A 17,941-nucleotide genomic window follows, 5' to 3' on the forward strand; every position below is an offset into this window, starting at 1 on the left:
TCATGTCCCTTTAAACCCTTGCACCATATAGACATAGGTGCTATGTCACACAGTAATTTGTTTTGACATAGCCCCTACGTCCAGCATAGAGGTGAATGTTGTGGTTCCAGTTGTCAGCTTAGACAGCGGGAGCCACAACCAGGGGGCAGAAGGCATCTGACTTCATATGGTAAAGAAGCACTGATCATGCTCCCTTACCATATGAAGCCAGATTACTGAGTGTTACAGAGAGTGACACTGTCCATGTCACTCTCTGTAATGATAATCCAGGGTGCCAAGTGGGAGCGGAGGGAAGGAGGGATGGGTCAGTGGTCCAGCGTAAGAGGGGGGAGGGAGGGGTTCCCTACACTATAGAAAATCATTTTAAAGGGAGAGGGAGGGATGAAGCCGTACATCATGACAAATACTGCATGGTGGGGGGATCCAACTCTACAGAAGAAAGTGATCTTGGAGGGGGGGAGGGTAAGAGGGGTCCCTACACTACAGAAAAAAGATATATTAAATATAAAATAAAAAATAAAAAATAATAATTTGTTACTGGCATAAATTAAAAAAAAATTATATTTAAAATAATAAATACAATTCCTAAACTACATACACATAATGATACTTGAGTATATTGTAAAAAATGTGTTACTTATTGTTACTTAAAGTAGCAAGTTCATAGTCACTCCGATGTTACACTTGTGCAAGTATAGAATTATTAATTCCTCAAGTATGATTATTTGTATTTATATTTAGTGACTTACATCAGACTCTATACTCTATACTATGATATTGTCCGCATTCAGATCACAAATAGCACAAATAGCACAAATAGCATGGGAATTTCCACAACTTAAAGGGACAGTCAAGTATAAATTAAACTTTCATTATTCAGATAGGACTTTTAATTTTAATTGACTTTCCAATTTACTTTTATCATCAAATTTGCTTTTTTCTCTTGGTATTCTTAGTTTAAACTAAACATAGGTAGGCTAATATGCTAATTTCTAAGCCTTTGAGGGCTGCCTCTTATCACATGCTTTTTAAATCTCTTTTCAACACAAAGAGACAGAAAGTACATGTGGGCTATATTGATAACACTGTGTTCAGGCACAGAAAGTTATTTAAGATCTAGCACAATACAATGCTAAATTTAAGACAATAGATAGTAAACAGTCACAGTGATGTGATCAGGGGGCTGGAAGAAGGTTCCTAGATACAAGGTAATCACAAAGGTAAAAAGTACATTAATATAACTGTGTTGGTTATGCAAAACTGGGGAATGAGTAATAAAGGGATTATCTATCTTTTAAAACAATAACAATTCTATGGTTGACTGTCCCTTTAACCACTGCAGTAATTTTAAAGTGTCCCATTTTTAATTTTCATGAATAAAGTTGTTTTTAACATAGTTTCACCAAACACTTTATACATTAAAGGGATATTGTACACTAGAGCCTAGATTTAAAGTTTTGTCAGTAAAAACCTGCGGCTCTAACGCTCCTTTTTTTTCCAGCGCTCCCTTAAGCCAACGCTGGTATTACGAGTTTTCTGAATGGCTGCGTTAGCCTCAGAAAAGTGAGCGTTGAGCAAAATTTAGCTCCACTTCAACCCTCAATTATGGTAGCGGTAAGCTGGAAAAACGTGCTCGTGCATGATATCCCCATATGAAACAATGGGGCTGAGCTGGCTGTAAAAAAACCTAACACCTGCAAAAAAGCAGCGTTCAGCTCCTAATGCAGCCCCATTGTTTCCTATGGGGAAGCACTTTCTAAGTCTACACCTAACACCCTAACATGAACCCTGAGTCTAAACACCCCTAACCTTACACTTATTAACCCCTAATCTGCCGCCCCGCTATCACTGACACCTGCATTTTATTATTAACCCCTAATCTGCAGCTCTGGACACCGAGGTCAATTCTATTGGCTCATCCAATCAGCCAATCGGATTGAAGTTCAATCCGATTGGCTGATTAAATCAACCAATCAGATTTTTCCTACCTTAATTCCGATTGGCTGATAGAATCCTATCAGCCAATCGGAATTTGAGGGACGCCATCTTGGATGATGTCATTTAAAGGAACCTACATTCGGCCTTAGGGCATCGAAAGAAGAGGACGGCTCTGCGTCGGCTGGATTCAAGATGGCTCCGCTCCGGTTGATTGAAGATAGAAGATGCCGCTTGGATGAAGACATCTGCCGCTTGGAGGACCTTTTCTTCCCCGATCGGATGAAGACTTCTTCCGGTCCGGATGTCCTCTTGTCCCATCGATGGCCGGCTGGCTGAAGACGGCTCAAGGTAGAGTGATCTTCAGGGGGGTAGTGTTAGGTTTTTTTAAGGGGGGATTGGGTGGGTTTTAGAGTAGGGGTGTGTGGGTGGTGGGTTGTAATGTTGGGGGGGTTGTATTTGTTTTTTTTTACAGGTAAAAGAGCTGATTACTTTGGGGCAATGCCCTGCAAAAAGCCCTTTTAAGGGCTGGTAAAAGAGCTGATTACTTTGTAATTTAGTATAGGGTAGGGCATTTTATTATTTTGGGGGGCTTTTTTATTTTATTAGGGGGTTTAGATTAGGTGTAATTAGATTAAAATTCTTGTAAGATTTTTTTATTTTTTGTAATTTAGTGTTTTTTTTTGTATTATAGTTTAGATTATTGAATTGTATTTTAGTTTAGATAATTGTAGGTAATTTATTTAATTAATTTATTGATAGTGTAGTGTTAGGTGTTTTTGTAACTTAGGTTAGGATTTATTTTACAGGTAATTTTGTAATTATTTTAAGTAGGTAGCTATTAAATAGTTATTAACTATTTAATAGCTATTGTACCTAGTTAAAATAAATACAAAGTTGCCTGTAAAATAAATATAAATCCTAAAATAGCTACACTATGTAACTATTAGTTATATTGTAGCTATATTAGGGTTTATTTTATAGGTATTTAGTTTTAAATAGGATTAATTTATTTAATGATAGTAATATTAGTTAGTTTTATTTAAATTATATTTAACTTAGGGGGGTGTTAGGGTTAGGGTTAGACTTAGGTTTAGGGGTTAATAACTTTATTATAGTAGCGGCGATGTTGGGGGCGGGAGATTAGGGGTTAATAATTGTAGGTAGGTGGCGGCGATGTTAGGGAGGGCAGATTAGGGGATAATAAAATTTATTATAGTGTTTGCGAGACGGGAGTGTGGCGGTTTAGGGGTTAATACATTTATTATAGTGGCGGCGATGTCCGGTCGGCAGATTAGGGGTTAATAAGTGTAGGTAGGTGGCGGCGACGTTGGGGGGGGGGCAGATTAGGGGTTATTAAATATAATATAGGTGTCGGCGATGCTAGGGACAGCAGATTAGGGGTTCATAGCTATAATGTAGGTGGTGGCGATGTCCGGTCGGCAGATTAGGGGTTAAATATTTTTTAATATAGTGTTTGCGATGTGGGGGGCCTCGTTTTCGGGGGTTCATAGGTAGTTTATGGGTGTTAGTGTACTTTGTAGCACGGTAGTTAAGAGCTTTATGTTCCGGCGTTAGCCCATAAAACTCTTAACTACTGACTTTTTTTTGCGGTTGGAGTCTTGGCGTTAGAGGCTGTACCGCTCACTTCTTCCAGACTCGTAATACCAGCGTTAGGCAAATCCCATAGAAAAGATAGGATACGCAATTGACATAAGGGGATTTGCGGTAGTCTCGAGTCGCGGAAAGAAAGTGAGCAGTAGACCCTTTCCTGCCTGACTCTAAATACCAGGGGGCGTTAAAAAGCAGCGTTAGGACCCTTTAACACTGCTTTTTAAGGCTAACGCAGAACTCTAAATCTAGACGTAGATTTTTCTTTACATAAATGATTATTTATATAGCCCACCTGGGAGTGCTTTTGTAACAATCTATAGTTTTGCTTATTTTGTAATAACATTGTGCTGATTTTCACACTTCTAATCAAGCCCCAAGGTATCAGATATAGACTGAAGTCTACAGATTCCTGCTTGCTCCTTTTTGTGTAATCTATCTTTTCATATGCCGAGGAGGAGGGAGTGTCTTCTTTTCCGTGTTTCCCAGCCCCTTTCAGTGGGTGTCCAAGTCAACAGTGGTAAACTAGGAGCTTGTAAGTAAGTTTTTAAAAGGTTTAATACTGGATTTTTAGATCAGTATCTGTAGATATTCCTTTTAGTGGTAGTGTCTTTTACATGCAGTTATATGGAAATTGGTTTACTGACCCTTTAAGGACCAAGTGTGCTTAAAGGGATATGTTTCAATACCTTGGGTTGTCTACTTTATATATATATATATATATATATATATATATATATATATATATATATATATATATATTATTTTTTTTCATAGTTAAATAAAAAAAACAAAGTCTCTATTTCTGTTTGGTGGTAGAAAAAAATTGAAATATTCTCTGGTACTTTAGATAAGTTTTTCTCTGAAATTCCTGGTAGAGAAGGAGTTAAAGTGTTGTTGCATTTCCACCTATTGCTAGTTAAATTCTGAACTCAGTGGATAGGTTATATGGGATGCAGAACCTCGTTATTTTATTGCTTTCTATATTTTATGTAAGGATCTGCTTTGTAGAACAGTTGGATGTGTGTCCTTTCGTGATAAATATGTTTGTGTTATTTTATGCTATATTATCATAAATTTATACAAATTGTGTGAGATTATTGTTATACTTTAGATTAAGTGCAGGCATGTTGTACTGGGCATTGAAAGGGTTAATGTATCATCAAGTTGGGCAATTAAATTTCCCCGCTCACTGGCCTCTTATGCAATCTACTTCTCTATAATAAGTAAATCAGATGAGTGCCGCAGATGTGTCAGAATGGAGAGCAGCACACAGCGTGTTAAGGAGCTTTAAAACTGTGAGTACAGAAGGGAACATGGGTTATACTATCCTGAAAGGAAATTGTATGTAAGGTGAATGTGAAAACTGAGAAGGGTTAATGTGTGTGAAGCAAGCCAATGGAGTTTGCTTAGCGCAGAGATTCTATACCAGGATAGATAGATAAATAGATAGATACTGATAGATACTTATAGATAGATACTGTTAGATATTGATAGATACTTATAGATAGATACTTATAGATAGATACTTATAGATAGATAGATAGATAGATAGATAGATACTGATAGATAAATATAGATAGATACTTATAGAAAGATACTGATAGATAGATACTGATAGATAGATACTGATAGATAGATACTGATAGATACTTATAGATAGATAGATACTGATAGATAAATATAGATAGATACTTATAGAAAGATAAATACTGATATATAGATAGATAGATACTGATAGATATATATATATATATATAGATACTGATAGATACTTATAGATCGATACTTATAGATAGATATATAGATTCTGATAGATAAATATAGATACTTATAGAAAGATAGATGGATTAGACAGATATATAGATAGGTACTTATAGATAGATAGAAAAATTCTTATAGAAATATAGATACTGATATATAGATAGATAGCTAGATAGATACTGATAGATAGATAGATATACTTATAGATAGATTTAGATAGATACATATAGATAGATACTTATAGATAGATAGATACTGATAGATAAATATAGATAGATACTTATAGATAGATAGATACTGATAGATAAATATAGATAGATACTTATAGATAGATAGATAGATAGATATATATATATATAGATACTGATAGATAAATATAGATAGATACTTATAGAAAGATAGATGGATAGATTAGACAGATATATATATATATATATATATATATATATATATATATATATATAGGTACTTATAGATAGATAGAAAGATACTTATAGAAAGATAGATACTGATATATAGATATAGATACTTATAGATAGATTTAGATAGATACATATAGATACTTATAGATAGATAAATAGATATATATATACTTATAGATAGATTTAGATAGATACATATAGATAGATAGATAGAGATACTTATAGATAGGTTTAGATATATACATATAGAAAGATAGATAGATAGATAGATTAGACAGATATATAGATAGAAAGATATTTATAAAAAGATAGATAGATAGATAGATAGATACTGATATATAGATATAGATACTTATAGATAGATTTAGATAGATACATATAGATAGATTTAGATAGATTTAGATAGATACATATAGATACTTATAGATAGATAGATATAGATTAGATAGCTATAGATTAGATAGATAGACTAGATTCTTTACGAATAGTCAGTTACCTGGGTGCCAGAATGCAAAACAGTACATCTCAAAATAAAATTCATCACTCACAGAATTTTGGGAAATAGGGTAGGTAATAGGTTAATATTTCTTCAGAATGATAATCCAATGAGGAAAAAAATACACAAAGTACACAAGAATAACAAACCCGCCCCCTTTTAATATATATTTCACATTTCACTGTATTTGATTGATATTTCAATATATCATATTAATATTTTATTTTTCAAGATGTCATAAATTAAGTTTGGGGTATGCCAATGTTGTGCAAAACACAATGGTATGGGGTTTATGAAAGTGAACGTGCATACAAGCTAGGAAGCAACGTTCATGAGGAGCGAGCGCGCATGCTGGTAGCGGTGTGTGTGAGGAGGATATGTGGGATGTGAGAATGTCCTGTGCGCTGGGAGGAAATGCATGTAATATCAGAGATAAGAGATGCTGTGTAGATACTAGAAGAGAGACTTATTAAAGGGTCATGAAACCCAAAACATTTCTTTCATGATTTAGGTAGAACATACAATTTTAAACAGCTTTCAAATTTACTTCTATTATCAAATTTGCATCATTCTCTTGGTATCATTTGTTGAAGGAGCAGCAATGCACTACTGGTTTCTAACTGACCACATGGGTGAGCCAATGATAATCAGTATCTATATGCAGCCACCAATAAGCAGCTACAACCTAGGTTATTTGCTGCTCCTGAGCTTCCCTAGATAAACCTTTCAGCAAAGGATAACAAGAGAAGGAAGCAAATTAAATAATAGACGTAAAATGGAAAGTTGTTTAAAATCCCATGCTCTTTCTGAATCATGAAAGAAAACATTTGGGTTTCATGTCCCTTTAAGCTGCACTTACAGCTTTTGAGGCTTCACATGGTTAAGCATGCAGCTTTTTTGCGTTTGTGCCACCTAAGAAGTGTCGAGATCAATCACTTTGACACTTGCTTGTTCGGGGTGATAGACATGACAAGCAATTATACAAGGGCAGGGGTGGCATTGCTTTCTTGTAGTATTAAATTGTACCTCGCGGGGCAGGATCACAAATGGCGATTGCGGGCAGACAGGTTCTCTACTCCCAAACCTGTCCACCTGCAGTCATGACAAATGTTGCCTATTGTATGAATTTAAGGGTGTCTAATGTGTGAACTGGGAGAGAAGCGTATGTATGTAGAAACTGAGAATGTGTGTGCAAATTAAGCGTTCCTGTGTGGGTTTTGTGTATTTAACACACACAAAATTGAATAGTGGCACTCCTCGGGCTTTTCCTCTTTATTTTATTTAATTATATATTCACCTGTTTAGTGTGTAGTGATTGTATATCTCTATAGAGGAAATGGTGCTTGTGCATGAAATTAATCCAACCGAATGGAAAAATGATATAAAGAATACCACAATTCCCAAAGTATGCACTTTTAGCACTCTGGGCCCTAAACTAAAGGGTGGGTGGTCCCTGCTGGGATTGGATAAAAATTAACTTTTATTGTAACCTTTTAAAAAACCAAATTGTTGGTTGAAATACACATACTATTAAAATACACTCCAGTACCATATACCAGTAATATCAACATATATTGGATCACCAGTAATTTGAATTAGGCCTGTCTATATTCACAGTCATGAATGATCCAAAAATTTTTAATAACAAAATAGCGTTCGCTAAAACACTGTTACAGTGTACCTACATCAAAAAGTGATTACAAGTGTGAGTTGGGTATATATAATGAGAGAATGGGTAGAACATGTCCCCTCTCTTTGTTAATCCCTGGATTACTGAATTCTAATATTAAATTGTGTTCAGTCTATATTGTAACCTCAGTACACTGTGGTAATAGCTAGCAGCTACTACCAGGTTATATGAATAATTGTTCAGCCCAGCTAAGTCTGTGCGGTGTCAGAGTTGGTAATCACAATGAATTAAAGTGCTGTTATTCCGGCATCACTTATATGTGAAGGGCTAAATATTTCTATTGTGGCTGAGTCTGGCACAACCCAGACTAGATAAGTTAAATATTTGTGAATTAGAGAGCCTTTCTAGTGGATCGATCTGGATACTAATGACCCAGTTTGCCTGTGTGAGTTTATCATTACTTGTTAGTCATAATATTTCTTCAGGTACACACCACTGCAACGCACCTCACACAGTTCTATATATGAATGTAGCTATATCTAATAGTTGTCTGTTACTCTCTCTGTTCAAGTCCTTAGGTATCACTGTATCAGACACACTATGCTGCTATTTAGTACAAATTATAACTTGAGTACATTGCGGTAATGGCCTGCAGTTAATACCAGGTCATATCGTAAATTGTTCAGTCTAGCTATGTCTGTACAATGTCAGATTTAGTAATTCTGTCTGTGCAGTCACAATGAGTTTAGGTGCTCTTATTCCGGTATCCACTATATATCAAAGGTTATATAAATCTGATAAAGCTAAGTCTGGCACAACCCAGACTAAGGATCACAAATGGCAGGATCACAAATGGCGATTGCGGGCAGACAGGTTCTCTACTCCCAAACCTGTCCACCTGCAGTCATGACAAATGTTGCCTATTGTATGAATTTAAGGGTGTCTAATGTGTGAACTGGGAGAGAAGCGTATGTATGTAGAAACTGAGAATGTGTGTGCAAATTAAGCGTTCCTGTGTGGGTTTTGTGTATTTGTATGTACAAAGTGTAAGTATTGTGTGTTTAAAGGGAAGAAGAGAGTATGTGTGTAGAAACTGACAAAGTGTGTGTAAATTAAGAATTTGTCTACATGTATGTTTATGAGCAAAGACCAGGCCTGCTCTTTGGACAGGGCAAGTGGGGCAATCGCCCAGGGTCCCGCTCTTTGGGGAGGGGGGGCCCCGCAATGTCAGAGGTGATGCTGTTTATAGCATTAGGAGGTCAAATATTTTGTGTTATTCTTTATATAGGTATCACTGAATGTTGGCACAGGAGTGGGTGATACAAGGGGCAGGGCATACAGGGGAGGTGAAATAAAGGCACTGGGGAGAGGGGCCCTACAAATGTATCCTGCCCAGGGCCCCCGCAAATGCTTTAAGGACCAGAAAATATTGTAGATTTGCATAATCAACAAATGTATGATAACAAGAAAATACAATAGCAAATTCAAAGTTACGTCTATTTCCACTCTCACTATATCATGTGACAGCCTTCAGCCAATCACAAATGCATATATATTCTGTGATTCTTGCACATGCTCAGTAGGAGCTGGTGACTCAAAATGTGTAAATATAAAAACACTATTTAAATTTTGTTAATGGAAGTATATTGGAAAGTTGTTTAAAATTGCATCATCTATCTGAATCATGAAAGTTCAATTGTGACTTGAGTGTCCCTTTAAGTTAGCCCTGGTGGAGAGGACCAGTTTACTGAAGTTATGTGTAAAATCATGAATATTCTTATTTATAGTAGGTGCAAGCTGAGAGGGCTGTGTTTATATTAAGTTGGAGCTTGTGTGAGTACAAATGGACAAAGTGCATGTAAATGAGAAGCTGTTTCAAAACCATATGTAGGTGAGCCAAGAGAAAGCTCTTGTTTACATACAAGCTGACTGGAGTGGGAGTAAAATCAAGTTTAAAAGAGGCCTTGATGTGGTACCTGGGCCAATAACCATTTGGCCCAATGCTTTAACTAACTCTTCATTTAATATTTATGGGCTGACGTTAACTATGTGCATATGGGCGACTGCTTGGTATCCGGTTTGTTATGTGCAATTGTGTATGTGTGTGTATATATACAGTGTGTATATATATATATATACATATCACATATATAATATACACACGTGTGCACATGCTAAGACTGTGTGAAAATGTGTATATGCTTAGGTACATGTACAGCTAAGAAGAGTAGCCCCATAGATTATCAAAAAAATGAAGAGATCTACATGGAAAGGGATCTTTCCTCTTTGCAACAAAAGTATCATCCGGGAGTGACTAAAAGTTGCCCAGTCACTCCCAGGGAGGTAATTTCAAATTGTGCACACGGATGGACAAATTAATAACTCTACCCAAGTGGTAGTAGGCAGCTGATATAAAGGCCATAACATATAAATAAAAATGTAATTTATTTAAAAAACACAGTCAACGCATTTTACAGCTAAAAGATTAAGCAATGTCAAACTTTTAGCTGTGAAATGCATAACTTATGGTTTAAAGATTGTATTCAGTGAGACAAATATTTCCTAATAATGCTTCAGTGAATTAACCTAATAAAATAATGTGATTCATTTAAGATTTATTTCAATTCTTAGTGGATCTAAGCTTTTGGTGTGTGCGCCTGTAAAGAAAAATATGCATTTAGTGTGTATGATTATGTCTGTTGTGTTTTAAGAAGATGCGTAATGAATAAACCAAATCTTCTTGTCAGACTTCGAAGAGTACTTTGGACTGGTATTAGTTACAGTTTCAATTTAATCAGTGCTCACATTTTCTCCAATAAACAAACATTTTAAACACGTTTTATTGTTGCTCTTACATTTAAATGAGAAAATTTTTCTAAGCATAAAGTCCCTTTAAGGGGACAGTAAATGCTGTGAGATCGTAATATAAAATGTTTAATTTTACATAGTAAAACTTGGCAGTATACTTTCATTATTTATTTTGTCCTTTTTTTCTGTTATTTCACTTGAGAATTTGAAGTGCACATGAGAAAATTCACGTCTAACGCTACCCCATATATTTCCCTATTTGGACATAGCAGAGATTATTAGATAAGAAACTGCAAAATAATGGAACTTTGCTGTCAAAATGACCATGGCTACCCTTGTTTGGTCAACAACAATTCCTACTTAGCTCATTCAAATAAAGCAAATGGTGAGTAGAATTTGGCTTTAAAAAAAAAAGGCAGCAAACAAGGTGTCAACGCATTCAGCATTTTTTCACACTCGCCCTGTAATTTTAATTTCTTTTCAAGACTGCATAACAATTATTTGTCCCCTTAATAGCTACTTTTTGACTTATTACATCCGTCACACACTGGAATCTCATAAATCATTTAAAAATAGTAACATAGACTCTGTAAATGCAGCCACCATTTTAAAATATCAGCAGCATTCCTGGTCAAAAGGACGTGCACGCTCCTGAGCCTACTTCAGTATGCTTTAATGGAAAGGAATTAAAGGGACATGAAGACCAAAACAAATCTTATATGATTTAGACACAGCATACCATTTTTTTTAAATATACCTTTTTATTGAGGTTTAGATCACATAACATACAGAACTTATGCAAGAAGTTACAATGCACACATTAGGGTACAAAGCAGACATATCTAACAGAAATATACTGTAAAAAGAACCCATTAGTATATAATCTAAACAGAAAAGCAAACATCAAGTTTTCTGAATTGTAAAGAGTAGTTATCGCCTAAACCTATAAAATGTCAAACATATACAGGTGGCCCTCCTTTTACAACGGTTCAATTTACACCGTTTCAGAATAACAACCTTTTTTTCCAGTCATGTGACTGCTATTGAAAAGCATTGAGAAGCAGTGCATTTATTAAAATAGCCAGTAGATGGAGCTGTCAGCTTGTGTTGCAGCAAAGCCAAGCAAGCTAAAATTAATCAGTTTAACCAGACCTGAGCTATCGAGCAGATTTCAAAGGAACATGATCTTCCTATTTATAAATCAGTCCAGATTGGAATGCATAGAAAGAACTGTTTGCAGAAAAATGCAAGTGAAGTCTGTGTTGTGTGATTATTTTATTAGGTTTATAATGCTGTTTAGCATTTAAAGTCTTCATTTCAAAGCTTTAAAAAGAATGTATTAGGTGTTACTTATGACAATTTTGAGAGGGGGCCTGGAACCTATCGCTCTCACTTCCCACTGACTTACATTAGAAACTGGGTTTCAATTTACAATGGTTTCAATTTACAACCATTCCTTCTGGAACTAACCCCGGAGTAAACTGAGGGCTACCTGTAATGAGATTCCACAAATGATAAGAAGCAGGCTCTCTCGGACTACTTATTAGCATCAATGCTAATAAGTAGTGGGAGCTAGATGAACACATTTGGTGGGAGCTAGATGAACACATTTGGTGAACCAATGGCATCTATGTGCAGCCACCAATCAGCAGTTAGCTCCCACTAGTGCATTGCTGCTCCTGAGCCCAAAGTCCATTCACAGGAGGTGGCAAAATCCCTCCCAGATTCCCATGATTCCCTGGTCAATGTTTTGCCTTCAGCAAGGAGTAATGATGAAACTTGAAGTGATGATCTACACGTTGATTGAAAGTACTTCTCAGACCAATATGAGACCCATTATCCCCTTCAAAGAGCTGGGAATAGGATGGAGGGGTGTACAACTAGCAGTTAGACTAAGAGGCCCATTTATCAAGCTCCGTATGGAGCTTGAAGGCCCGTGTTTCTGGCGAGTCTTCAGACTCGCCAGAAACACAAGTTATGGAGCAGTGGTCTAAAGACCCTGTCCGCCTGCTCTGATGAGGCAGACAGGAATCGTACTTGATCGGGTTGATTGACACCTCCCTGCTGGCGTGATTTCTTGCGAGTCTGCAGGGGGCAATGCTGAATACGGAGCGTATTGCTCTCTGCATTCAGCGATGTCTGTCGGACCTGATCCGCACTGTCGGATCAGGTCCGACAGACATTTGGTAAATTGGCCTCACAATCTCCTTTTGTGAGTTTGTCATTAGCCTTCACCATCCTGCAGTCTCCTCCTGTACTCCAGATCCTGTGACAGTTCTCTTCTCCTGCAGCTTGGTAAGCAAGGTAAAGTGATTGCCGAAGTTAAGTAGGCATTTGCACTCACATAGCCCACAGGCTATTAGCATGTACTTATGATTCACATAGAATGGGGACATAGTTACAGACAACATATAACACTACATATGGTTTTAGGCATTTTAACACATTTATAGTAAAATTGAGATGCTCTCTATTTAAATTTCTTTCATGTAATTAGCAAGAGTCCATGAGCTAGTGACATATGGGATATACATTCCTACCAGGAGGGGCAAAGTTTCCCAAACCTTAAAATGCCTATAAATACACCCCTCACCACACCCACAAATCAGTTTTACAAACTTTGCCTCCTATGGAGGTGGTGAAGTAAGTTTGTGCTAGATTCTACGCTGATATGCGCTCCGCAGCAGGTTGGAGCCCGGTTTTCCTCTCAGCGTGCAGTGAATGTCAGAGGGATGTGAGGAGAATATTGCCTATTTGAATTCAATGATCTCCTTCTACGGGGTCTATTTCATAGGTTCTCTGTTATCGGTCGTAGAGATTCATCTCTTACCTCCCTTTTCAGATCGACGATATACTCTTATATACCATTACCTCTACTGATTCTCGTTAAAGTACTGGTTTGGCTTTCTACTACATGTAGATGAGTGTCCTGGGGTAAGTAAGTCTTATTTTCTGTGACACTCTAAGCTATAGTTGGGCACTTTTGTATAAAGTTCTAAATATATGTATTCAAACATTTATTTGCCTTAACTCAGGATGTTCAACGTTCCTTATTTCAGACAGTCAGTTTCATTTTTGGGATAATGCATTTCAATGAATCAATTTTTTTCTTACCTTAAAATTTGACTTTTTTCCTGTGGGCTGTTAGGCTCGCGGGGGCTGAAAATGCTTCATTTTATTGCGTCATTCTTGGCGCAGACTTTTTTGGCGCAAAAAGTTTTTCTGTTTCCGGCGTCATACGTGTCGCCGGAAGTTGCGTCATTTTTGACGTTTTTTGCGCCAAAAGTGTCGGTATTCCGGATGTGGCGTCATTTTTGGCGCCAAAAGCATTTAGGCGCCAAATAATGTGGGCGTCTTTTTTGGCGCTAAAAAATATGGGCGTCACTTTTGTCTCCACATTATTTAAGTCTCATTATTTTTTGCTTCTGGTTGCTAGAAGCTTGTTCACTGGCATTTTTCCCATTCCTGAAACTGTCATTTAAGGAATTTGATCAATTTTGCTTTATATGTTGTTTTTTCTATTTACATATTGCAAGATGTCCCAGATTGACACTGAGTTTTTCTGGAAAAACGCTGCCCGGTGCTGGATCTACCAAAGTTAAGTGTATCTGTTGTAAACTTATGGTATCTGTTCCTCCAGCTGTTGTTTGTAATGAATGTCATGACAAACTTGTTAATGCAGATAATATTTCCTTTAGTAATGTTACATTACCTGTTGTGGTTCCATCAACATCTAATACTCAGAGTGTTCCTGTTAACATAAGAGATTTTGTTTCTAAATCTATTAAGAAGGCTATGTCTGTTATTCCCCCTTCTAGTAAACGCAAAAGGTCTTTTAAAACTTCTCATTTTTCAGATGAATTTTTAAATGAACATCATCATTCTGATTCTGATAGTGGTTCCTCTGGTTCAGAGGATTCTGTCTCAGAGGTTGATGCTGATAAATCTTCATATTTATTCAAAATGGAATTTATTCGCTCTTTACTTAAAGAGGTTTTAATTGCTTTAGAAATAGAGGATTCTGGTCCTCTTGATACTAAATCTAAACGTTTAAATAAGGTTTTTAAATCTCCTGTAGTTATTCCAGAAGTTTTTCCTGTCCCTGATGCTATTTCTGAAGTAATCTCCAGGGAATGGAATAATTTGGGTAATTCATTTACTCCTTCTAAACGTTTTAAGCAATTATATCCTGTGCCATCTGACAGATTAGAATTTTGGGACAAAATCCCTAAGGTTGATGGGGCTGTCTCTACTCTTGCTAAACGTACTACTATTCCTACGGCAGATAGTACTTCCTTTAAGGATCCTTTAGATAGGAAGATTGAATCCTTTCTAAGAAAAGCTTACTTATGTTCAGGTAATCTTCTTAGACCTGCTATATCTTTAGCGGATGTTGCTGCAGCTTCAACTTTTTGGTTAGAAGCTTTAGCGCAACAAGTAACAGATCATAACTCTCATAGCATTGTTAATCTTCTTCAACATGCTAATAACTTTATTTGTGATGCCATCTTTGATATCATTAGAGTTGATGTCAGGTATATGTCTCTAGCTATTTTAGCTAGAAGAGCTTTATGGCTTAAAACTTGGAATGCTGATATGTCTTCTAAGTCAACTTTGCTTTCCCTTTCTTTCCAGGGTAATACATTATTTGGTTCTCAGTTGGATTCTATTATCTCAACTGTTACTGGAGGGAAAGGAACTTTTTTACCACAGGATAAAAAATCTAAAGGTAAATTTAGGTCTAATAATCGTTTTCGTTCCTTTCGTCACAATAAGGAACAAAAGCCTGATCCTTCGCCCTCAGGAGCGGTATCAGTTTGGAAACCATCTCCAGTCTGGAATAAGTCCAAGCCTTTTAGAAAACCAAAACCAGCTCCCAAGTCCACATGAAGGTGCGGCCCTCATTCCAGCTCAGCTGGTAGGGGGCAGATTATGTTTTTTCAAACAAATTTGGATCAATTCAATTCACAATCTTTGGATTCAAAACATTGTTCCAGAAGGGTACAGAATTGGCTTCATGATAAGGCCTCCTGCAAAGAGATTTTTTCTTTCCCGTGTCCCAGTAAATCCAGCAAAGGCTCAAGCATTTCTGAAATGTGTTTCAGAACTAGAGTTGGCTGGAGTAATTATGCCAGTTCCAGTTCTGGAACAGGGACTGGGGTTTTATTCAAATCTCTTCATTGTACCAAAGAAGGAGAATTCCTTCAGACCAGTTCTGGATCTAAAAATATTGAATTGTTATGTAAGGATACCAACATTCAAAATGGTAACTATAAGGACTATTCTGCCTTTTGTTCAGCAAGGGCATTATATGTCCACAATATATTTACAGGATGCATATCTGCATATTCCGATTCATCCAGATCACTATCAGTTTCTGAGATTCTCTTTCCTAGACAAGCATTACCAGTTTGTGGCTCTGCCGTTTGGCCTAGCAACAGCTCCAAGGATTTTTACAAAGGTTCTCGGTGCCCTTCTGTCTGTAATCAGAGAACAGGGTATTGTAGTATTTCCTTGGTACTTGCTCAGTCTTCACATTTAGCAGAATCTCATACGAATCGACTTGTGTTGTTTCTTCAAGATCATGGTTGGAGGATCAATTTACCGAAAAGTTCATTGATTCCTCAAACAAGGGTTACCTTTTTAGGTTTCCAGATAGATTCAGTGTCCATGACTCTGTCTCTGACAGACAAGAGACGTCTAAAATTGATCTCAGCTTGTCGAAACCTTCAATCACAATCATTCCCTTCGGTAGCCTTATGCATGGAAATTCTAGGTCTTATGACTGCTGCATCGGATGCGATCCCCTTTGCTCGTTTTCACATGCGACCTCTTCAGCTCTGTATGCTGAACCAGTGGTGTAGGGATTACACAAAGATATCTCAATTAATATCTTTAAAACTGATTGTACGACACTCTCTGACATGGTGGACAGATCACCATTGTTTAATTCAGGGGGCTTCTTTTGTTCTTCCGACCTGGACTGTAATTTCAACAGATGCAAGTCTGACAGGTTGGGGAGCTGTGTGGGGGTCTCTGACAGCACAAGGGGTTTGGGAATCTCAGGAGGTGAGATTACCGATCAATATTTTGGAACTCCGTGCAATTTTCAGAGCTCTTCAGTCTTGGCCTCTTCTAACGAGAGAATTGTTAATTTGTTTTCAGACAGACAATGTCACAACTGTGGCATACATCAATCATCAAGGAGGGACTCACAGTCCTCTGGCCATGAAAGAAGTATCTCGAATTCTGGTATGGAGCGGAATCCAGCTCCTGTCTAGTTTCTGCGGTTCATATCCCAGGTATAGACAATTGGGAAGCGGATTATCTCAGTCGCCAAACGTTACATCCGGGCGAATGGTCTCTTCACCCAGAGGTATTTCTTCAGATTGCTCAAATGTGGGGTCTTCCAGAAATAGATCTGATGGCTTCTCATCTAAACAAGAAACTTCCCAGGTATCTGTCCAGATCCAGGGATCCTCAAGCGGAAGCAGTGGATGCGTTGTCACTTCCTTGGAAGTATCATCCTGCCTATATCTTTCCGCCTCTAGTTCTTCTTCCAAGAGTAATCTCCAAGATTCTGAAGGAATGCTCGTTTGTTCTGCTGGTGGCTCCAGCATGGCCTCACAGGTTTTGGTATGCAGATCTTGTCCGGATGGCCTCTTGCCAACCGTGGACTCTTCCGTTAAGACCAGACCTTCTGTCGCAAGGTCCTTTTTTCCATCAGGATCTCAAATCCTTAAATTTAAAGGTATGGAGATTGAACGCTTGATTCTTAGTCAAAGAGGTTTCTCTGACTCTGTGAGTAATACTATGTTACAGGCTCGTAAATCCGTATCTAGGGAGATATATTATAGAGTCTGGAAGACTTATATTTCTTGGTGTCTTTCTCATCATTTTTCCTGGCATTCTTTTAGAATTCCGAGAATTTTACAGTTTCTTCAGGATGGTTTGGATAAAGGTTTGTCTGCAAGTTCCTTGAAAGGACAAATCTCTGCTCTTTCTGTTCTTTTTCACAGAAAGATTGCTAATCTTCCTGATATTCATTGTTTTGTACAAGCTTTGGTTCATATAAAACCTGTCATTAAGTCAATTTCTCCTCCTTGGAGTTTGAATTTGGTTCTGGGGGCTCTTCAAGCTCCTCCGTTTGAACCTATGCATTCTTTGGACATTAAATTACTTTCTTGGAAAGTTTTGTTCCTTTTGGCCATCTCTTCTGCCAGAAGAGTTTCTGAATTATCTGCTCTTTCTTGTGAGTCTCCTTTTCTGATTTTT

At 37.2% G+C, this 17,941-nt stretch overlaps 1 protein-coding gene across 3 annotated transcripts in view; it reads left to right on the forward strand.

Annotated features, from left to right (window-relative positions):
- Positions 1 to 4,795: 4,795 nt before the first annotated feature.
- IL5RA (interleukin 5 receptor subunit alpha) overlaps positions 4,796 to 17,941 on the forward strand; it is a 117,852-nt gene continuing 104,706 nt past the window's right edge. For 2 of the 3 annotated variants that reach the window (XM_053720928.1, XM_053720930.1), the window contains exon 1: positions 4,805 to 4,844. The gene's annotated coding sequence lies outside the window, so the exon portion shown is untranslated. Of the gene's footprint in view, positions 4,845 to 17,941 lie in introns of all 3 variants that reach the window. The other variant, XM_053720929.1, reaches the window with a different exon arrangement.

The sequence above is a fragment of the Bombina bombina genome, chromosome 7 (genome assembly GCF_027579735.1).
Source record: "Bombina bombina isolate aBomBom1 chromosome 7, aBomBom1.pri, whole genome shotgun sequence".
Lineage (NCBI taxonomy): Eukaryota > Metazoa > Chordata > Amphibia > Anura > Bombinatoridae > Bombina > Bombina bombina.